This window comes from Pan troglodytes, chromosome 5 (genome assembly GCF_028858775.2).
Source record: "Pan troglodytes isolate AG18354 chromosome 5, NHGRI_mPanTro3-v2.0_pri, whole genome shotgun sequence".
Taxonomy (NCBI): Eukaryota; Metazoa; Chordata; class Mammalia; order Primates; family Hominidae; genus Pan; species Pan troglodytes.
The window spans coordinates 636,883-658,256 of record NC_072403.2 but is presented as its reverse complement, the minus strand read 5'-3'; positions in this window follow the sequence as shown (position 1 = coordinate 658,256).

The window sequence follows — 21,374 nt, the reverse complement described above, 5'->3', positions numbered from 1 at the left end:
AGATGGCGGTGTAGATATTTCCATATTTATAGAGATAGCGGTGGAGATATTTCCATCTTTCTACAGATGGCAGAGTAGATATTTCCATGTTTATACAGATGGCGGTGTGGATATTTCCATATTTATACAGATGTCTGTGTAGATATTTGCATGTGTATTCAGATGGTATTGTAGGTATTTCCCTGTTTATACAGATGGTGGTGGAGATATTTCCATGTTTATTCAGATGACTGTGGAGATATTTCCATGTTTTTACAGATGGCAGTGTAGATATTTCAATGTTTATAGAGATGGCGCTGTAGATATTTCCATGTTTATACAGATAACGGTGGAGGTATTTCCATGTTTATACAGACAGCATTGGAGATATTTCCATGTTTATACACATAGCGGTGTACATATTTCCATGTTTATAGAGACAGCGGTGTAGGTATTTCCATGTTTATACAGATAGCGGTGCAGATATTTCCATGTTTATACAGATGCCTATGCAGATATCTCCATATTTATACAGAGGGCTGTGTAGATATTTCTATGTTTATACAGATGGCAGTGTAGATATTTCCATGTTCCTACACATGACTGTGTAGGTATTTCCATGTTTATACAGATGGCTTTGTGGATATTTCCATGTCTATAGAGATAGCGGTGCAGATATTTCAATGTTTATACAGATAGCGGTGTATATATTTCCATATTTATACAGATCGTGGTGTAGATATTTCCATGTTTATACAGATACCAGTGTAGATATTTCCATGTTTATACAGACCTCAGTGTAGATATTTCCATGTTTATAGAGATAGCAGTGTAGGTATTTCCAAGTTTGTACAGATGGCGGTGTTGATGTTTCCATGTATACACAGATTGCCGTGTAGGTACTTCCATGTGTATACAGATTGCATTGTAGATATTTCCATGTTTATACAGATGGTGGTGTAGATATTTCCATGTACACACAGATGACTGTATAGGTATTTCCATGTTTATACAGAGGGCGGTGTTGATATTTCCATGTTTATAGAGATTGCGGTATAGATATTTCCATATTTATGCAGATAACGGTGTAGAAATTTCCATGTTTATACAGATAGCGGTGTAAGTATTTCCATGTTTATACAGATCACGGTGTAGATATTTCCTTGTTTGTACAAATAGCGGTGTAGTTATTTCCATGTTTATACAGATAGCGGTGTAGATATTTCCATGTATATACAGATGGCTGTGTAGATATTTCCATGTTTATACAGAAGGTTTGTAGATATTTCCATGTTTATACTGATGACTTTGTAGGTATTTCCATGTTTATACAGATTGCGGTGTAGATATTTCCATGTTTATAGAGATAGCTGTGTAGATATTTCCATGTTTATACAGATAGCGGTGTAGATATTTCCATGTTTATATAGATCGCGGTGTAGATATTTCCATGTTTATACGGATCACGGTGTAGATATTTCCATGTTTATACAGATAGCGGTGTAGATATTTCCATGTTTTTACAGATATCAGCGTAGATATTTCCATGTTTACACAGATTGCGGTGTAGATATTTCCATCTTTCTACAGATGGCATTGTAGATATTTCCATGTTTATACAGATGGCGGTGTAGATATTTCCATGTTTATATAGATGGTGGTGTAGATATTACCATGTTTATACAGATAGCGGTGTAGACATTTCAATGTTTATACAGATCGTGGTGAAGATATTTCCATGTTTATGCAGATCGCGGTGTAGATATTTCCATGTTTATACAGATCGCGGTGTAGATATTTCCATGTTTATACAGATAGCGGTGTAGATATTTCCATGTTTATACAGATAGCGGTGTATATATTTCCATGTTTATAGAGATAGCGGTGTTGGTATTTCCACGTTTATACAGATAGCGATGTAGATATTTCCATTTCTATACAGCTCGCCGTGCAGATATTTATATCTTTATACAGATGGCATTGTAGATATTTCCTTATTCACACAGATGGCGGTGTAGACGTTTCCATGTTTATACAGATGACGGAGTAGTTAGTTCCATGTTTATGGAGATGGCAGTGTAGATATTTTCATGTATATAGAGATGGTGGTGTAGATATTTCCATGTTTATAGAGATAGCAGTGTAGATATTTACATGTTTATACAAATGGCTGTGTAGATATTTCCATGTGTATACAGATGGCATTGTAGATATTTCCATGTTTATACAGATGACTGTATAGGTATTTCCATGTTTTTACAGATGGCAGTGCAGATATTTCCATGTTTATAGAGATAGCGGTGTAGATATTTCCATGTTTATACAGATGGCGGTTCTGATATTTCTGTCTATACACAGATGGCAGTGTAGATATTTCCATGTTTATACAGATGGCAGCGTAGATATTTCCATGGACATGCAGATGGTGGTGTAGGTATTTCCATGTTTATACAGATAGCGTTGTAGATATTTCCATGTTTTCACAGATGGTGGTGTAGATATTTCCGTGTTTATACACATGGCGGAGTAGATACTTCCATCTTTATGGAGATGGCAGTGTAGATATTTTCATGTTTATAGAGATGGCGGTGTAGATATTTCCATATTTATAGAGATAGCGGTGGAGATATTTCCATCTTTCTACAGATGGCAGAGTAGATATTTCCATGTTTATACAGATGGCGGTGTGGATATTTCCATATTTATACAGATGTCTGTGTAGATATTTGCATGTGTATTCAGATGGTATTGTAGGTATTTCCCTGTTTATACAGATGGTGGTGGAGATATTTCCATGTTTATTCAGATGACTGTGGAGATATTTCCATGTTTTTACAGATGGCAGTGTAGATATTTCAATGTTTATAGAGATGGCGCTGTAGATATTTCCATGTTTATACAGATAACGGTGGAGGTATTTCCATGTTTATACAGACAGCAGTGGAGATATTTCCATGTTTATACACATAGCGGTGTACATATTTCCATGTTTATAGAGACAGCGGTGTAGGTATTTCCATGTTTATACAGATAGCGGTGCAGATATTTCCATGTTTATACAGATGCCTATGCAGATATCTCCATATTTATACAGAGGGCTGTGTAGATATTTCTATGTTTATACAGATGGCAGTGTAGATATTTCCATGTTCCTACACATGACTGTGTAGGTATTTCCATGTTTATACAGATGGCTTTGTAGATATTTCCATGTCTATAGAGATAGCGGTGCAGATATTTCAATGTTTATACAGATAGCGGTGTATATATTTCCATATTTATACAGATCGTGGTGTAGATATTTCCATGTTTATACAGATACCAGTGTAGATATTTCCATGTTTATACAGACCTCAGTGTAGATATTTCCATGTTTATAGAGATAGCAGTGTAGGTATTTCCAAGTTTGTACAGATGGCGGTGTTGATGTTTCCATCTATACACAGATTGCCGTGTAGGTACTTCCATGTGTATACAGATGGCATTGTAGATACTTCCATGTTTATACAGATGGTGGTGTAGATATTTCCATGTATGCACAGATGACTGTATAGGTATTTCCATGTTTATACAGAGGGCGGTGTTGATATTTCCATGTTTATAGAGATTGCGGTATAGATATTTCCATATTTATGCAGATAACGGTGTAGAAATTTCCATGTTTATACAGATAGCGGTGTAAATATTTCCATGTTTATACAGATCACGGTGTAGATATTTCCTTGTTTATACAAATAGCGGTGTAGTTATTTCCATGTTTATACAGATAGCGGTGTAGATATTTCCATGTATATACAGATGGCTGTGTAGATATTTCCATGTTTATACAGACGGTTTGTAGATATTTCCATGTTTATACTGATGACTTTGTAGGTATTTCCATGTTTATACAGATGGCGGTGTAGATATTTCCATGTTTATAGAGATAGCTGTGTAGATATTTCCATGTTTATACAGATAGCGGTGTAGATATTTCCATGTTTATACAGATCGCGGTGTAGATATTTCCATGTTTATACGGATCACGGTGTAGATATTTCCATGTTTATACAGATAGCGGTGTAGATATTTCCATGTTTTTACAGATATCAGCGTAGATATTTCCATGTTTACACAGATTGCGGTGTAGATATTTCCATCTTTCTACAGATGGCATTGTAGATATTTCCATGTTTATACAGATGGCGGTGTAGATATTTCCATGTTTATATAGATGGTGGTGTAGACATTACCATGTTTATACAGATAGCGGTGTAGATACTTCCATGTTTATACAGATCGTGGTGAAGATATTTCCATGTTTATGCAGATCGCGGTGTAGATATTTCCATGTTTATACAGATCGCGGTGTAGATATTTCCATGTTTATACAGATAGCGGTGTAGATATTTCCATGTTTATACAGATAGCGGTGTAGATATTTCCATGTTTATAGAGATATCGGTGTTGGTATTTCCACGTTTATACAGATAGCGATGTAGATATTTCCATTTTTATACAGCTCGCCGTGCAGATATTTATATCTTTATACAGATGGCATTGTAGATATTTCCTTATTCACACAGATGGCGGTGTAGATGTTTCCATGTTTATACAGATGGCGGAGTAGTTAGTTCCATGTTTATGGAGATGGCAGTGTAGATATTTTCATGTATATAGAGATGGCGGTGTAGATATTTCCATGTTTATAGAGATAGCAGTGTAGATATTTACATGTTTATACAGATGGCTGTGTAGATATTTCCATGTGTATACAGATGGCATTGTAGATATTTCCATGTTTATACAGATGACTGTATAGGTATTTCCATGTTTTTACAGATGGCAGTGCAGATATTTCCATGTTTATAGAGATAGCGGTGTAGATATTTCCATGTTTATACAGATGGCGGTGCTGATATTTCCGTCTATACACAGATGGCCGTGTAGATATTTCCATGTTTATACAGATGGCAGCGTAGATATTTCCATGGACATGCAGATGGCGGTGTAGGTATTTCCATGTTTATACAGATAGCGTTGTAGATATTTCCATGTTTTCACAGATGGTGGTGTAGATATTTCCGTGTTTATACACATGGCGGAGTAGATACTTCCATCTTTATGGAGATGGCAGTGTAGATATTTTCATGTCTATAGAGATGGCGGTGTAGATATTTCCATATTTATAGAGATAGCGGTGGAGATATTTCCATCTTTCTACAGATGGCAGAGTAGATATTTCCATGTTTATACAGATGGCGGTGTGGATATTTCCATATTTATACAGATGTCTGTGTAGATATTTGCATGTGTATTCAGATGGTATTGTAGGTATTTCCCTGTTTATACAGATGGTGGTGGAGATATTTCCATGTTTATTCAGATGACTGTGTAGATATTTCCATGTTTTTACAGATGGCAGTGTAGATATTTCAATGTTTATAGAGATGGCGCTGTAGATATTTCCATGTTTATACAGATAACGGTGGAGGTATTTCCATGTTTATACAGACAGCAGTGGAGATATTTCCATGTTTATACACATAGCGGTGTACATATTTCCATGTTTATAGAGACAGCGGTGTAGGTATTTCCATGTTTATACAGATAGCGGTGCAGATATTTCCATGTTTATACAGATGCCTATGCAGATATCTCCATATTTATACAGAGGGCTGTGTAGATATTTCTATGTTTATACAGATGGCAGTGTAGATATTTCCATGTTCCTACACATGACTGTGTAGGTATTTCCATGTTTATACAGATGGCTTTGTAGATATTTCCATGTCTATAGAGATAGCGGTGCAGATATTTCAATGTTTATACAGATAGCGGTGTATATATTTCCATATTTATACAGATCGTGGTGTAGATATTTCCATGTTTATACAGATACCAGTGTAGATATTTCCATGTTTATACAGACCTCAGTGTAGATATTTCCATGTTTATAGAGATAGCAGTGTAGGTATTTCCAAGTTTGTACAGATGGCGGTGTTGATGTTTCCATCTATACACAGATTGCCGTGTAGGTACTTCCATGTGTATACAGATGGCATTGTAGATATTTCCATGTTTATACAGATGGTGGTGTAGATATTTCCATGTATACACAGATGACTGTATAGGTATTTCCATGTTTATACAGAGGGCGGTGTTGATATTTCCATGTTTATAGAGATTGCGGTATAGATATTTCCATATTTATGCAGATAACGGTGTAGAAATTTCCACGTTTATACAGATAGCGGTGTAAATATTTCCATGTTTATACAGATCACGGCATAGATATTTCCTTGTTTATACAAATAGCGGTGTAGTTATTTCCATGTTTATACAGATAGCGGTGTAGATATTTCCATGAATATACAGATGGCTGTGTAGATATTTCCATGTTTATACAGACGGCTTGTAGATATTTCCATGTTTATACTGATGACTTTGTAGGTATTTCCATGTTTATACAGATGGCGGTGTAGATATTTCCATGTTTATAGAGATAGCTGTGTAGATATTTCCATGTTTATACAGATAGCAGTGTAGATATTTCCATGTTTATACAGATCGCGGTGTAGATATTTCCATGTTTATACGGATCACGGTGTAGATATTTCCATGTTTATACAGATAGCGGTGTAGATATTTCCATGTTTTTACAGATATCAGCGTAGATATTTCCATGTTTACACAGATTGCGGTGTAGATATTTCCATCTTTCTACAGATGGCATTGTAGATATTTCCATGTTTATACAGATGGCGGTGTAGATATTTCCATGTTTATATAGATGGTGGTGTAGATATTACCATGTTTATACAGATAGCGGTGTAGACATTTCAATGTTTATACAGATCGTGGTGAAGATATTTCCATGTTTATGCAGATCGCGGTGTAGATATTTCCATGTTTATACAGATCGCGGTGTAGATATTTCCATGTTTATACAGATAGCGGTGTAGATATTTCCATGTTTATACAGATAGCGGTGTATATATTTCCATGTTTATAGAGATAGCGGTGTTGGTATTTCCACGTTTATACAGATAGCGATGTAGATATTTCCATTTCTATACAGCTCGCCGTGCAGATATTTATATCTTTATACAGATGGCATTGTAGATATTTCCTTATTCACACAGATGGCGGTGTAGACGTTTCCATGTTTATACAGATGACGGAGTAGTTAGTTCCATGTTTATGGAGATGGCAGTGTAGATATTTTCATGTATATAGAGATGGTGGTGTAGATATTTCCATGTTTATAGAGATAGCAGTGTAGATATTTACATGTTTATACAAATGGCTGTGTAGATATTTCCATGTGTATACAGATGGCATTGTAGATATTTCCATGTTTATACAGATGACTGTATAGGTATTTCCATGTTTTTACAGATGGCAGTGCAGATATTTCCATGTATATAGAGATAGCGGTGTAGATATTTCCATGTTTATACAGATGGCGGTTCTGATATTTCTGTCTATACACAGATGGCAGTGTAGATATTTCCATGTTTATACAGATGGCAGCGTAGATATTTCCATGGACATGCAGATGGTGGTGTAGGTATTTCCATGTTTATACAGATAGCGTTGTAGATATTTCCATGTTTTCACAGATGGTGGTGTAGATATTTCCGTGTTTATACACATGGCGGAGTAGATACTTCCATCTTTATGGAGATGGCAGTGTAGATATTTTCATGTTTATAGAGATGGCGGTGTAGATATTTCCATATTTATAGAGATAGCGGTGGAGATATTTCCATCTTTCTACAGATGGCAGAGTAGATATTTCCATGTTTATACAGATGGCGGTGTGGATATTTCCATATTTATACAGATGTCTGTGTAGATATTTGCATGTGTATTCAGATGGTATTGTAGGTATTTCCCTGTTTATACAGATGGTGGTGGAGATATTTCCATGTTTATTCAGATGACTGTGGAGATATTTCCATGTTTTTACAGATGGCAGTGTAGATATTTCAATGTTTATAGAGATGGCGCTGTAGATATTTCCATGTTTATACAGATAACGGTGGAGGTATTTCCATGTTTATACAGACAGCAGTGGAGATATTTCCATGTTTATACACATAGCGGTGTACATATTTCCATGTTTATAGAGACAGCGGTGTAGGTATTTCCATGTTTATACAGATAGCGGTGCAGATATTTCCATGTTTATACAGATGCCTATGCAGATATCTCCATATTTATACAGAGGGCTGTGTAGATATTTCTATGTTTATACAGATGGCAGTGTAGATATTTCCATGTTCCTACACATGACTGTGTAGGTATTTCCATGTTTATACAGATGGCTTTGTAGATATTTCCATGTCTATAGAGATAGCGGTGCAGATATTTCAATGTTTATACAGATAGCGGTGTATATATTTCCATATTTATACAGATCGTGGTGTAGATATTTCCATGTTTATACAGATACCAGTGTAGATATTTCCATGTTTATACAGACCTCAGTGTAGATATTTCCATGTTTATAGAGATAGCAGTGTAGGTATTTCCAAGTTTGTACAGATGGCGGTGTTGATGTTTCCATCTATACAGAGATTGCCGTGTAGGTACTTCCATGTGTATACAGATGGCATTGTAGATACTTCCATGTTTATACAGATGGTGGTGTAGATATTTCCATGTATGCACAGATGACTGTATAGGTATTTCCATGTTTATACAGAGGGCGGTGTTGATATTTCCATGTTTATAGAGATTGCGGTATAGATATTTCCATATTTATGCAGATAACGGTGTAGAAATTTCCATGTTTATACAGATAGCGGTGTAAATATTTCCATGTTTATACAGATCACGGTGTAGATATTTCCTTGTTTATACAAATAGCGGTGTAGTTATTTCCATGTTTATACAGATAGCGGTGTAGATATTTCCATGTATATACAGATGGCTGTGTAGATATTTCCATGTTTATACAGACGGTTTGTAGATATTTCCATGTTTATACTGATGACTTTGTAGGTATTTCCATGTTTATACAGATGGCGGTGTAGATATTTCCATGTTTATAGAGATAGCTGTGTAGATATTTCCATGTTTATACAGATAGCGGTGTAGATATTTCCATGTTTATACAGATCGCGGTGTAGATATTTCCATGTTTATACGGATCACGGTGTAGATATTTCCATGTTTATACAGATAGCGGTGTAGATATTTCCATGTTTTTACAGATATCAGCGTAGATATTTCCATGTTTACACAGATTGCGGTGTAGATATTTCCATCTTTCTACAGATGGCATTGTAGATATTTCCATGTTTATACAGATGGCGGTGTAGATATTTCCATGTTTATATAGATGGTGGTGTAGACATTACCATGTTTATACAGATAGCGGTGTAGATACTTCCATGTTTATACAGATCGTGGTGAAGATATTTCCATGTTTATGCAGATCGCGGTGTAGATATTTCCATGTTTATACAGATCGCGGTGTAGATATTTCCATGTTTATACAGATAGCGGTGTAGATATTTCCATGTTTATACAGATAGCGGTGTAGATATTTCCATGTTTATAGAGATATCGGTGTTGGTATTTCCACGTTTATACAGATAGCGATGTAGATATTTCCATTTTTATACAGCTCGCCGTGCAGATATTTATATCTTTATACAGATGGCATTGTAGATATTTCCTTATTCACACAGATGGCGGTGTAGATGTTTCCATGTTTATACAGATGGCGGAGTAGTTAGTTCCATGTTTATGGAGATGGCAGTGTAGATATTTTCATGTATATAGAGATGGCGGTGTAGATATTTCCATGTTTATAGAGATAGCAGTGTAGATATTTACATGTTTATACAGATGGCTGTGTAGATATTTCCATGTGTATACAGATGGCATTGTAGATATTTCCATGTTTATACAGATGACTGTATAGGTATTTCCATGTTTTTACAGATGGCAGTGCAGATATTTCCATGTTTATAGAGATAGCGGTGTAGATATTTCCATGTTTATACAGATGGCGGTGCTGATATTTCCGTCTATACACAGATGGCCGTGTAGATATTTCCATGTTTATACAGATGGCAGCGTAGATATTTCCATGGACATGCAGATGGCGGTGTAGGTATTTCCATGTTTATACAGATAGCGTTGTAGATATTTCCATGTTTTCACAGATGGTGGTGTAGATATTTCCGTGTTTATACACATGGCGGAGTAGATACTTCCATCTTTATGGAGATGGCAGTGTAGATATTTTCATGTCTATAGAGATGGCGGTGTAGATATTTCCATATTTATAGAGATAGCGGTGGAGATATTTCCATCTTTCTACAGATGGCAGAGTAGATATTTCCATGTTTATACAGATGGCGGTGTGGATATTTCCATATTTATACAGATGTCTGTGTAGATATTTGCATGTGTATTCAGATGGTATTGTAGGTATTTCCCTGTTTATACAGATGGTGGTGGAGATATTTCCATGTTTATTCAGATGACTGTGTAGATATTTCCATGTTTTTACAGATGGCAGTGTAGATATTTCAATGTTTATAGAGATGGCGCTGTAGATATTTCCATGTTTATACAGATAACGGTGGAGGTATTTCCATGTTTATACAGACAGCAGTGGAGATATTTCCATGTTTATACACATAGCGGTGTACATATTTCCATGTTTATAGAGACAGCGGTGTAGGTATTTCCATGTTTATACAGATAGCGGTGCAGATATTTCCATGTTTATACAGATGCCTATGCAGATATCTCCATATTTATACAGAGGGCTGTGTAGATATTTCTATGTTTATACAGATGGCAGTGTAGATATTTCCATGTTCCTACACATGACTGTGTAGGTATTTCCATGTTTATACAGATGGCTTTGTAGATATTTCCATGTCTATAGAGATAGCGGTGCAGATATTTCAATGTTTATACAGATAGCGGTGTATATATTTCCATATTTATACAGATCGTGGTGTAGATATTTCCATGTTTATACAGATACCAGTGTAGATATTTCCATGTTTATACAGACCTCAGTGTAGATATTTCCATGTTTATAGAGATAGCAGTGTAGGTATTTCCAAGTTTGTACAGATGGCGGTGTTGATGTTTCCATCTATACACAGATTGCCGTGTAGGTACTTCCATGTGTATACAGATGGCATTGTAGATATTTCCATGTTTATACAGATGGTGGTGTAGATATTTCCATGTATACACAGATGACTGTATAGGTATTTCCATGTTTATACAGAGGGCGGTGTTGATATTTCCATGTTTATAGAGATTGCGGTATAGATATTTCCATATTTATGCAGATAACGGTGTAGAAATTTCCACGTTTATACAGATAGCGGTGTAAATATTTCCATGTTTATACAGATCACGGCATAGATATTTCCTTGTTTATACAAATAGCGGTGTAGTTATTTCCATGTTTATACAGATAGCGGTGTAGATATTTCCATGAATATACAGATGGCTGTGTAGATATTTCCATGTTTATACAGACGGCTTGTAGATATTTCCATGTTTATACTGATGACTTTGTAGGTATTTCCATGTTTATACAGATGGCGGTGTAGATATTTCCATGTTTATAGAGATAGCTGTGTAGATATTTCCATGTTTATACAGATAGCAGTGTAGATATTTCCATGTTTATACAGATCGCGGTGTAGATATTTCCATGTTTATACGGATCACGGTGTAGATATTTCCATGTTTATACAGATAGCGGTGTAGATATTTCCATGTTTTTACAGATATCAGCGTAGATATTTCCATGTTTACACAGATTGCGGTGTAGATATTTCCATCTTTCTTCAGATGGCATTGTAGATATTTCCATGTTTATACAGATGGCGGTGTAGATATTTCCATGTTTATATAGATGGTGGTGTAGATATTACCATGTTTATACAGATAGCGGTGTAGATACTTCCATGTTTATACAGATCGTGGTGAAGGTATTTCCATGTTTATGCAGATCGCGGTGTAGATATTTCCATGTTTATACAGATCGCGGTGTAGATATTTCCATGTTTATACAGATAGCGGTGTAGATATTTCCATGTTTATAGACATAGCGGTGTAGATATTTCCATGTTTATAGAGATAGCGGTGTTGGTATTTCCACGTTTATACAGATAGCGATGTAGATATTTCCTTTTTTATACAGCTCGCCGTGCAGATATTTATATCTTTATGCAGATGGCATTGTAGATATTTCCTTATTCACACAGATGGCGGTGTAGATGTTTCCATGTTTATACAGATGGCGGAGTAGTTAGTTCCATGTTTATGGAGATGGCAGTGTAGATATTTTCATGTATATAGAGATGGCGGTGTAGATATTTCCATGTTTATAGAGATAGCAGTGTAGATATTTACATGTTTATACAGATGGCTGTGTAGATATTTCCATGTGTATACAGATGGCATTATAGATATTTCCATGTTTATACAGATGACTGTATAGGTATTTCCATGTTTTTACAGATGGCAGTGCAGATATTTCCATGTTTATAGAGATAGCGGTGTAGATATTTCCATGTTTATACAGATGGCGGTGCTGATATTTCCGTCTATACACAGATGGCCGTGTAGATATTTCCATGTTTATACAGATGGCAGCGTAGATATTTCCATGGACATGCAGATGGCGGTGTAGGTATTTCCATGTTTATACAGATAGCGTTGTAGATATTTCCATGTTTTCACAGATGGTGGTGTAGATATTTCCGTGTTTATACACATGGCGGAGTAGATACTTCCATCTTTATGGAGATGGCAGTGTAGATATTTTCATGTTTATAGAGATGGCGGTGTAGATATTTCCATATTTGTAGAGATAGCGGTGGAGATATTTCCATCTTTCTACAGATGGCAGAGTAGTTATTTCCATGTTTATACAGATGGCGGTGTGGATATTTCCATATTTATACAGATGTCTGTGTAGATATTTGCATGTGTATTCAGATGGTATTGTAGGTATTTCCCTGTTTATACAGATGGTGGTGGAGATATTTCCATGTTTATTCAGATGACTGTGTAGATATTTCCATGTTTTTACAGATGGCAGTGTAGATATTTCAATGTTTATAGAGATGGCGCTGTAGATATTTCCATGTTTATACAGATAACGGTGGAGGTATTTCCATGTTTATACAGACAGCAGTGGAGATATTTCCATGTTTATACACATAGCGGTGTACATATTTCCATGTTTATAGAGACAGCGGTGTAGGTATTTCCATGTTTATACAGATAGCGGTGCAGATATTTCCATGTTTATACAGATGCCTATGCAGATATCTCCATATTTATACAGAGGGCTGTGTAGATATTTCTATGTTTATACAGATGGCAGTGTAGATATTTCCGTGCTCCTACACATGACTGTGTAGGTATTTCCATGTTTATACAGATGGCTTTGTAGATATTTCCATGTCTATAGAGATAGCGGTGCAGATATTTCAATATTTATACAGATAGCGGTGTATATATTTCCATATTTATACAGATCGTGGTGTAGATATTTCCATGTTTATACAGATACCAGTGTAGATACTTCCATGTTTATACAGACCTCAGTGTAGATATTTCCATGTTTATAGAGATAGCAGTGTAGGTATTTCCAAGTTTGTACAGATGGCGGTGTTGATGTTTCCATCTATACACAGATTGCCGTGTAGGTACTTCCATGTGTATACAGATGGCATTGTAGATATTTCCATGTTTATACAGATGGTGGTGTAGATATTTCCATGTATACACACATGACTGTATAGGTATTTCCATGTTTATACAGATGGCGGTGTTGATATTTCCATGTTTATAGAGATTGCGGTATAGATATTTCCATATTTATGCAGATAACGGTGTAGAAATTTCCATGTTTATACAGATAGCGGTGTAAATATTTCCATGTTTATACAGATCACGGCGTAGATATTTCCTTGTTTATACAAATAGCGGTGTAGTTATTTCCATGTTTATACAGATAGCGGTGTAGATATTTCCATGTATATACAGATGGCTGTGTAGATATTTCCATGTTTATACAGACGGTTTGTAGATATTTCCATGTTTATACTGATGACTTTGTAGGTATTTCCATGTTTATACAGATGGCGGTGTAGATATTTCCATGTTTATAGAGATAGCTGTGTAGATATTTAAATGTTTATACAGATAGCAGTGTAGATATTTCCATGTTTATACAGATCGCGGTGTAGATATTTCCATGTTTATACGGATCACGGTGTAGATATTTCCATGTTTATACAGATAGCGGTGTAGATATTTCCATGTTTTTACAGATATCAGCGTAGATATTTCCATGTTTACACAGATTGCGGTGTAGATATTTCCATCTTTCTACAGATGGCATTGTAGATATTTCCATGTTTATACAGATGGCGGTGTAGATATTTCCATGTTTATATAGATGGTGGTGTAGATATTACCATGTTTATACAGATAGCGGTGTAGATACTTCCATGTTTATACAGATCGTGGTGAAGATATTTCCATGTTTATGCAGATCGCGGTGTAGATATTTCCATGTTTATACAGATCGCGGTGTAGATATTTCCATGTTTATACAGATAGCGGTGTAGATATTTCCATGTTTATAGACATAGCGGTGTAGATATTTCCATGTTTATAGAGATAGCGGTGTTGGTATTTCCACGTTTATACAGATAGCGATGTAGATATTTCCATTTTTATACAGCTCGCCGTGCAGATATTTATATCTTTATACAGATGGCATTGTAGATATTTCCTTATTCACACAGATGGCGGTGTAGATGTTTCCATGTTTATACAGATGGCGGAGTAGTTAGTTCCATGTTTATGGAGATGGCAGTGTAGATATTTTCATGTATATAGAGATGGCGGTGTAGATATTTCCATGTTTATAGAGATAGCAGTGTAGATATTTACATGTTTATACAGATGGCTGTGTAGATATTTCCATGTGTATACAGATGGCATTGTAGATATTTCCATGTTTATACAGATGACTGTATAGGTATTTCCATGTTTTTACAGATGGCAGTGCAGATATTTCCATGTATATAGAGATGGCGGTGTAGATATTTCCATGTTTATAGAGATAGCAGTGTAGATATTTACATGTTTATACAGATGGCTGTGTAGATATTTCCATGTGTATACAGATGGCATTGTAGATATTTCCATGTTTATACAGATGACTGTATAGGTATTTCCATGTTTTTACAGATGGCAGTGCAGATATTTCCATGTTTATAGAGATAGCGGTGTAGATATTTCCATGTTTATACAGATGGCGGTGCTGATATTTCCGTCTATACACAGATGGCCGTGTAGATATTTCCATGTTTATACAGATGGCAGCGTAGATATTTCCATGGACATGCAGATGGCGGTGTAGGTATTTCCATGTTTATACAGATAGCTTTGTAGATATTTCCATGTTTTCACAGATGGTGGTGTAGATATTTCCGTGTTTATACACATGGCGGAGTAGATACTTCCATCTTTATGGAGATGGCAGTGTAGATATTTTCATGTCTATAGAGATGGCGGTGTAGATATTTCCATATTTGTAGAGATAGCGGTGGAGATATTTCCATCTTTCTACAGATGGCAGAGTAGATATTTCCATGTTTATACAGATGGCGGTGTGGATATTTCCAAATTTATACAGATGTCTGTGTAGATATTTGCATGTGTATTCAGATGGTATTGTAGGTATTTCCCTGTTTATACAGATGGTGGTGGAGATATTTCCATGTTTATTCAGATGACTGTGTAGATATTTCCATGTTTTTACAGATGGCAGTGTAGATATTTCAATGTTTATAGAGATGGCGCTGTAGATATTTCCATGTTTATACAGATAACGGTGGAGGTATTTCCATGTTTATACAGACAGCAGTGGAGATATTTCCATGTTTATACACATAGCGGTGTACATATTTCCATGTTTATAGAGACAGCGGTGTAGGTATTTCCATGTTTATACAGATAGCGGTGCAGATATTTCCATGTTTATACAGATGCCTATGCAGATATCTCCATATTTATACAGAGGGCTGTGTAGATATTTCTATGTTTATACAGATGGCAGTGTAGATATTTCCATGTTCCTACACATGACTGTGTAGGTATTTCCATGTTTATACAGATGGCTTTGTAGATATTTCCATGTCTATAGAGATAGCGGTGCAGATATTTCAATGTTTATACAGATAGCGGTGTATATATTTCCATATTTATACAGATCGTGGTGTAGATATTTCCATGTTTATACAGATACCAGTGTAGATATTTCCATGTTTATACAGACCTCAGTGTAGATATTTCCATGTTTATAGAGATAGCAGTGTAGGTATTTCCAAGTTTGTACAGATGGCGGTGTTGATGTTTCCATCTATACACAGATTGCCGTGTAGGTACTTCCATGTGTATACAGATGGCATTGTAGATATTTCCATGTTTATACAGATGGTGGTGTAGATATTTCCATGTATACACAGATGACTGTATAGGTATTTCCATGTTTATACAGATGGCGGTGTTGATATTTCCATGTTTCTAGAGATTGCAGTATAGATATTTCCATATTTATGCAGATAACGGTGTAGAAATTTCCATGTTTATACAGATAGTGGTGTAAATATTTCCATGTTTATACAGATCACGGCGTAGATATTTCCTTGTTTATACAAATAGCGGTGTAGTTATTTCCATGTTTATACAGATAGCGGTGTAGATATTTCCATGTATATACAGATGGCTGTGTAGATATTTCCATGTTTATACAGACGGCTTGTAGATATTTCCATGTTTATACTGATGACTTTGTAGGTATTTCCATGTTTATACAGATGGCGGTGTAGATATTTCCATGTTTATAGAGATAGCTGTGTAGATATTTCCATGTTTATACAGATAGCGGTGTAGATATTTCCATGTTTTTACAGATATCAGCGTAGATATTTCCATGTTTACACAGATTGCGGTGTAGATATTTCCATCTTTCTACAGATGGCATTGTAGATATTTCCATGTTTATACAGATGGCGGTGTAGATATTTCCATGTTTATATAGATGGTGGTGTAGATATTACCATGTTTATACAGATAGCGGTGTAGATACTTCCATGTTTATACAGATCGTGGTGAAGATATTTCCATGTTTATGCAGATCGCGGTGTAGATATTTCCATGTTTATACAGATCGCGGTGTAGATATTTCCATGTTTATACAGATAGCGGTGTAGATATTTCCATGTTTATAGACATAGCGGTGTAGATATTTCCATGTTTATAGAGATAGCGGTGTTGGTATTTCCACGTTTATACAGATAGCGATGTAGATATTTCCATTTTTATACAGCTCGCCGTGCAGATATTTATATCCTTATACAGATGGCATTGTAGATATTTCCTTATTCACACAGATGGCGGTGTAGATGTTTCCATGTTTATACAGATGGCGGAGTAGTTAGTTCCATGTTTATGGAGATGGCAGTGTAGATATTTTCATGTATATAGAGATGGCGGTGTAGATATTTCCATGTTTATAGAGATAGCAGTGTAGATATTTACATGTTTATACAGATGGCTGTGTAGATATTTCCATGTGTATACAGATGGCATTGTAGATATTTCCATGTTTATACAGATGACTGTATAGGTATTTCCATGTTTTTACAGATGGCAGTGCAGATATTTCCATGTTTATAGAGATAGCGGTGTAGATATTTCCATGTTTATACAGATGGCAGTGCTGATATTTCCGTCTACACACAGATGGCCGTGTAGATATTTCCATGTTTATACAGATGGCAGCGTAGATATTTCCATGGACATGCAGATGGTGGTGTAGGTATTTCCATGTTTATACAGATAGCGTTGTAGATATTTCCATGTTTTCACAGATGGTGGTGTAGATATTTCCGTGTTTATACACATGGCGGAGTAGATACTTCCATCTTTATGGAGATGGCAGTGTAGATATTTTCATGTCTATAGAGATGGCGGTGTAGATATTTCCATATTTATAGAGATAGCGGTGGAGATATTTCCATCTTTCTACAGATGGCAGAGTAGATATTTCCATGTTTATACAGATGGCGGTGTGGATATTTCCATATTTATACAGATGTCTGTGTAGATATTTGCATGTGTATTCAGATGGTATTGTAGGTATTTCCCTGTTTATACAGATGGTGGTGGAGATATTTCCATGTTTATTCAGATGACTGTGTAGATATTTCCATGTTTTTAAAGATGGCAGTGTAGATATTTCAATGTTTATAGAGATGGCGCTGTAGATATTTCCATGTTTATACAGATAACGGTGGAGGTATTTCCATGTTTCTACAGACAGCAGTGGAAATATTTCCATGTTTATACACATAGCGGTGTACATATTTCCATGTTTATAGAGACAGCGGTGTAGGTATTTCCATGTTTATACAGATAGCGGTGCAGATATTTCCATGTTTATACAGATGCCTATGCAGATATCTCCATATTTATACAGAGGGCTGTGTAGATATTTCTATGTTTATACAGATGGCAGTGTAGATATTTCCATGTTCCTACACATGACTGTGTAGGTATTTCCATGTTTATACAGATGGCTTTGTAGATATTTCCATGTCTATAGAGATAGCGGTGCAGATATTTCAATGTTTATACAGATAGCGGTGTATATATTTCCATATTTATACAGATCGTGGTGTAGATATTTCCATGTTTATACAGATACCAGTGTAGATATTTCCATGTTTATACAGACCTCAGTGTAGATATTTCCATGTTTATAGAGATAGCAGTGTAGGTATTTCCAAGTTTGTACAGATGGCGGTGTTGATGTTTCCATCTATACACAGATTGCCGTGTAGGTACTTCCATGTGTATACAGATTGCATTGTAGATATTTCCATGTTTATACAGATGGTGGTGTAGATATTTCCATGTATACACAGATGACTGTATAGGTATTTCCATGTTTATACAGAGGGCGGTGTTGATATTTCCATGTTTATAGAGATTGCGGTATAGATATTTCCATATTTATGCAGATAACGGTGTAGAAATTTCCATGTTTATACAGATAGCGGTGTAAATATTTCCATGTTTATACAGATCACGGTGTAGATATTTCCTTGTTTATACAAATAGCGGTGTAGTTATTTCCATGTTTATAAAGATAGCGGTGTAGATATTTCCATGTATATACAGATGGCTGTGTAGATATTTCCATGTTTATACAGACGGTTTGTAGATATTTCCATGTTTATACTGATGACTTTGTAGGTATTTCCATGTTTATACAGATGGCGGTGTAGATATTTCCATGTTTATAGAGATACCTGTGTAGATATTTCCATGTTTATACAGATAGCGGTGTAGATATTTCCATGTTTATACAGATCGCGGTGTAGATATTTCCATGTTTATACGGATCACGGTGTAGATATTTCCATGTTTATACAGATAGCGGTGTAGATATTTCCATGTTTTTACAGATATCAGCGTAGATATTTCCATGTTTACACAGATTGCGGTGTAGATATTTCCATCTTTCTACAGATGGCATTGTAGATATTTCCATGTTTATACAGATGGCGGTGTAGATATTTCCATGTTTATATAGATGGTGGTGTAGATATTACCATGTTTATACAGATAGCGGTGTAGATATTTCAATGTTTATACAGATCGCGGTGAAGATATTTCCATGTTTATGCAGATCGCGGTGTAGATATTTCCATGTTTATACAGATCGCGGTGTAGATATTTCCATGTTTATACAGATAGCGGTGTAGATATTTCCATGTTTATACAGATAGCGGTGTAGATATTTCCATGTTTATAGAGATATCGGTGTTGGTATTTCCACGTTTATACAGATAGCGATGTAGATATTTCCATTTCTATAGAGCTCGCCGTGCAGATATTTATATCTTTATACAGATGGCATTGTAGATATTTCCTTATTCACACAGATGGCGGTGTAGATGTTTCCATGTTTATACAGATGGCGGAGTAGTTAGTTCCATGTTTATGGAGATGGCAGTGTAGATATTTTCATGTATATAGAGATGGTGGTGTAGATATTTCCATGTTTATAGAGATAGCAGTGTAGATATTTACATGTTTATACAGATGGCTGTGTAGATATTTCCATGTGTATACAGATGGCATTGTAGATATTTCCATGTTTATACAGATGACTGTATAGGTATTTCCATGTTTTTACAGATGGCAGTGCAGATATTTCCATGTTTATAGAGATAGCGGTGTAGATATTTCCATGTTTATACAGATGGCGGTGCTGATATTTCCGTCTATACACAGATGGCCGTGTAGATATTTCCATGTTTATACAGATGGCAGCGTAGATATTTCCATGGACATGCAGATGGCGGTGTAGGTATTTCCATGTTTATACAGATAGCGTTGTAGATATTTCCATGTTTTCACAGATGGTGGTGTAGATATTTCCGTGTTTATACACATGGCGGAGTAGATACTTCCATCTTTATGGAGATGGCAGTGTAGATATTTTCATGTTTATAGAGATGGCGGTGTAGATATTTCCATATTTATAGAGATAGCGGTGGAGATATTTCCATCTTTCTACAGATGGCAGAGTAGATATTTCCATGTTTATACAGATGGCGGTGTGGATATTTCCATATTTATACAGATGTCTGTGTAGATATTTGCATGTGTATTCAGATGGTATTGTAGGTATTTCCCTGTTTATACAGATGGTGGTGCAGATATTTCCATGTTTATTCAGATGACTGTGTAGATATTTCCATGTTTTTACAGATGGCAGTGTAGATATTTCAATGTTTATAGAGATGGCGCTGTAGATATTTCCATGTTTATACAGATAACGGTGGAGGTATTTCCATGTTTATACAGACAGCAGTGGAGATATTTCCATGTTTATACACATAGCGGTGTACATATTTCCATGTTTATAGAGACAGCGGTGTAGGTATTTCCATGTTTATACAGATAGCGGTGCAGATATTTCCATGTTTATACAGATGCCTATGCAGATATCTCCATATTTATACAGAGGGCTGTGTAGATATTTCTATGTTTATACAGATGGCAGTGTAGATATTTCCATGTTCCTACACATGACTGTGTAGGTATTTCCATGTTTATACAGATGGCTTTGTAGATATTTCCATGTCTATAGAGATAGCGGTGCAGATATTTCAATATTTATACAGATAGCGGTGTATATATTTCCATATTTATACAGATCGTGGTGTAGATATTTCCATGTTTATACAGATACCAGTGTAGATATTTCCATGTTTATACAGACCTCAGTGTAGATATTTCCATGTTTATAGAGATAG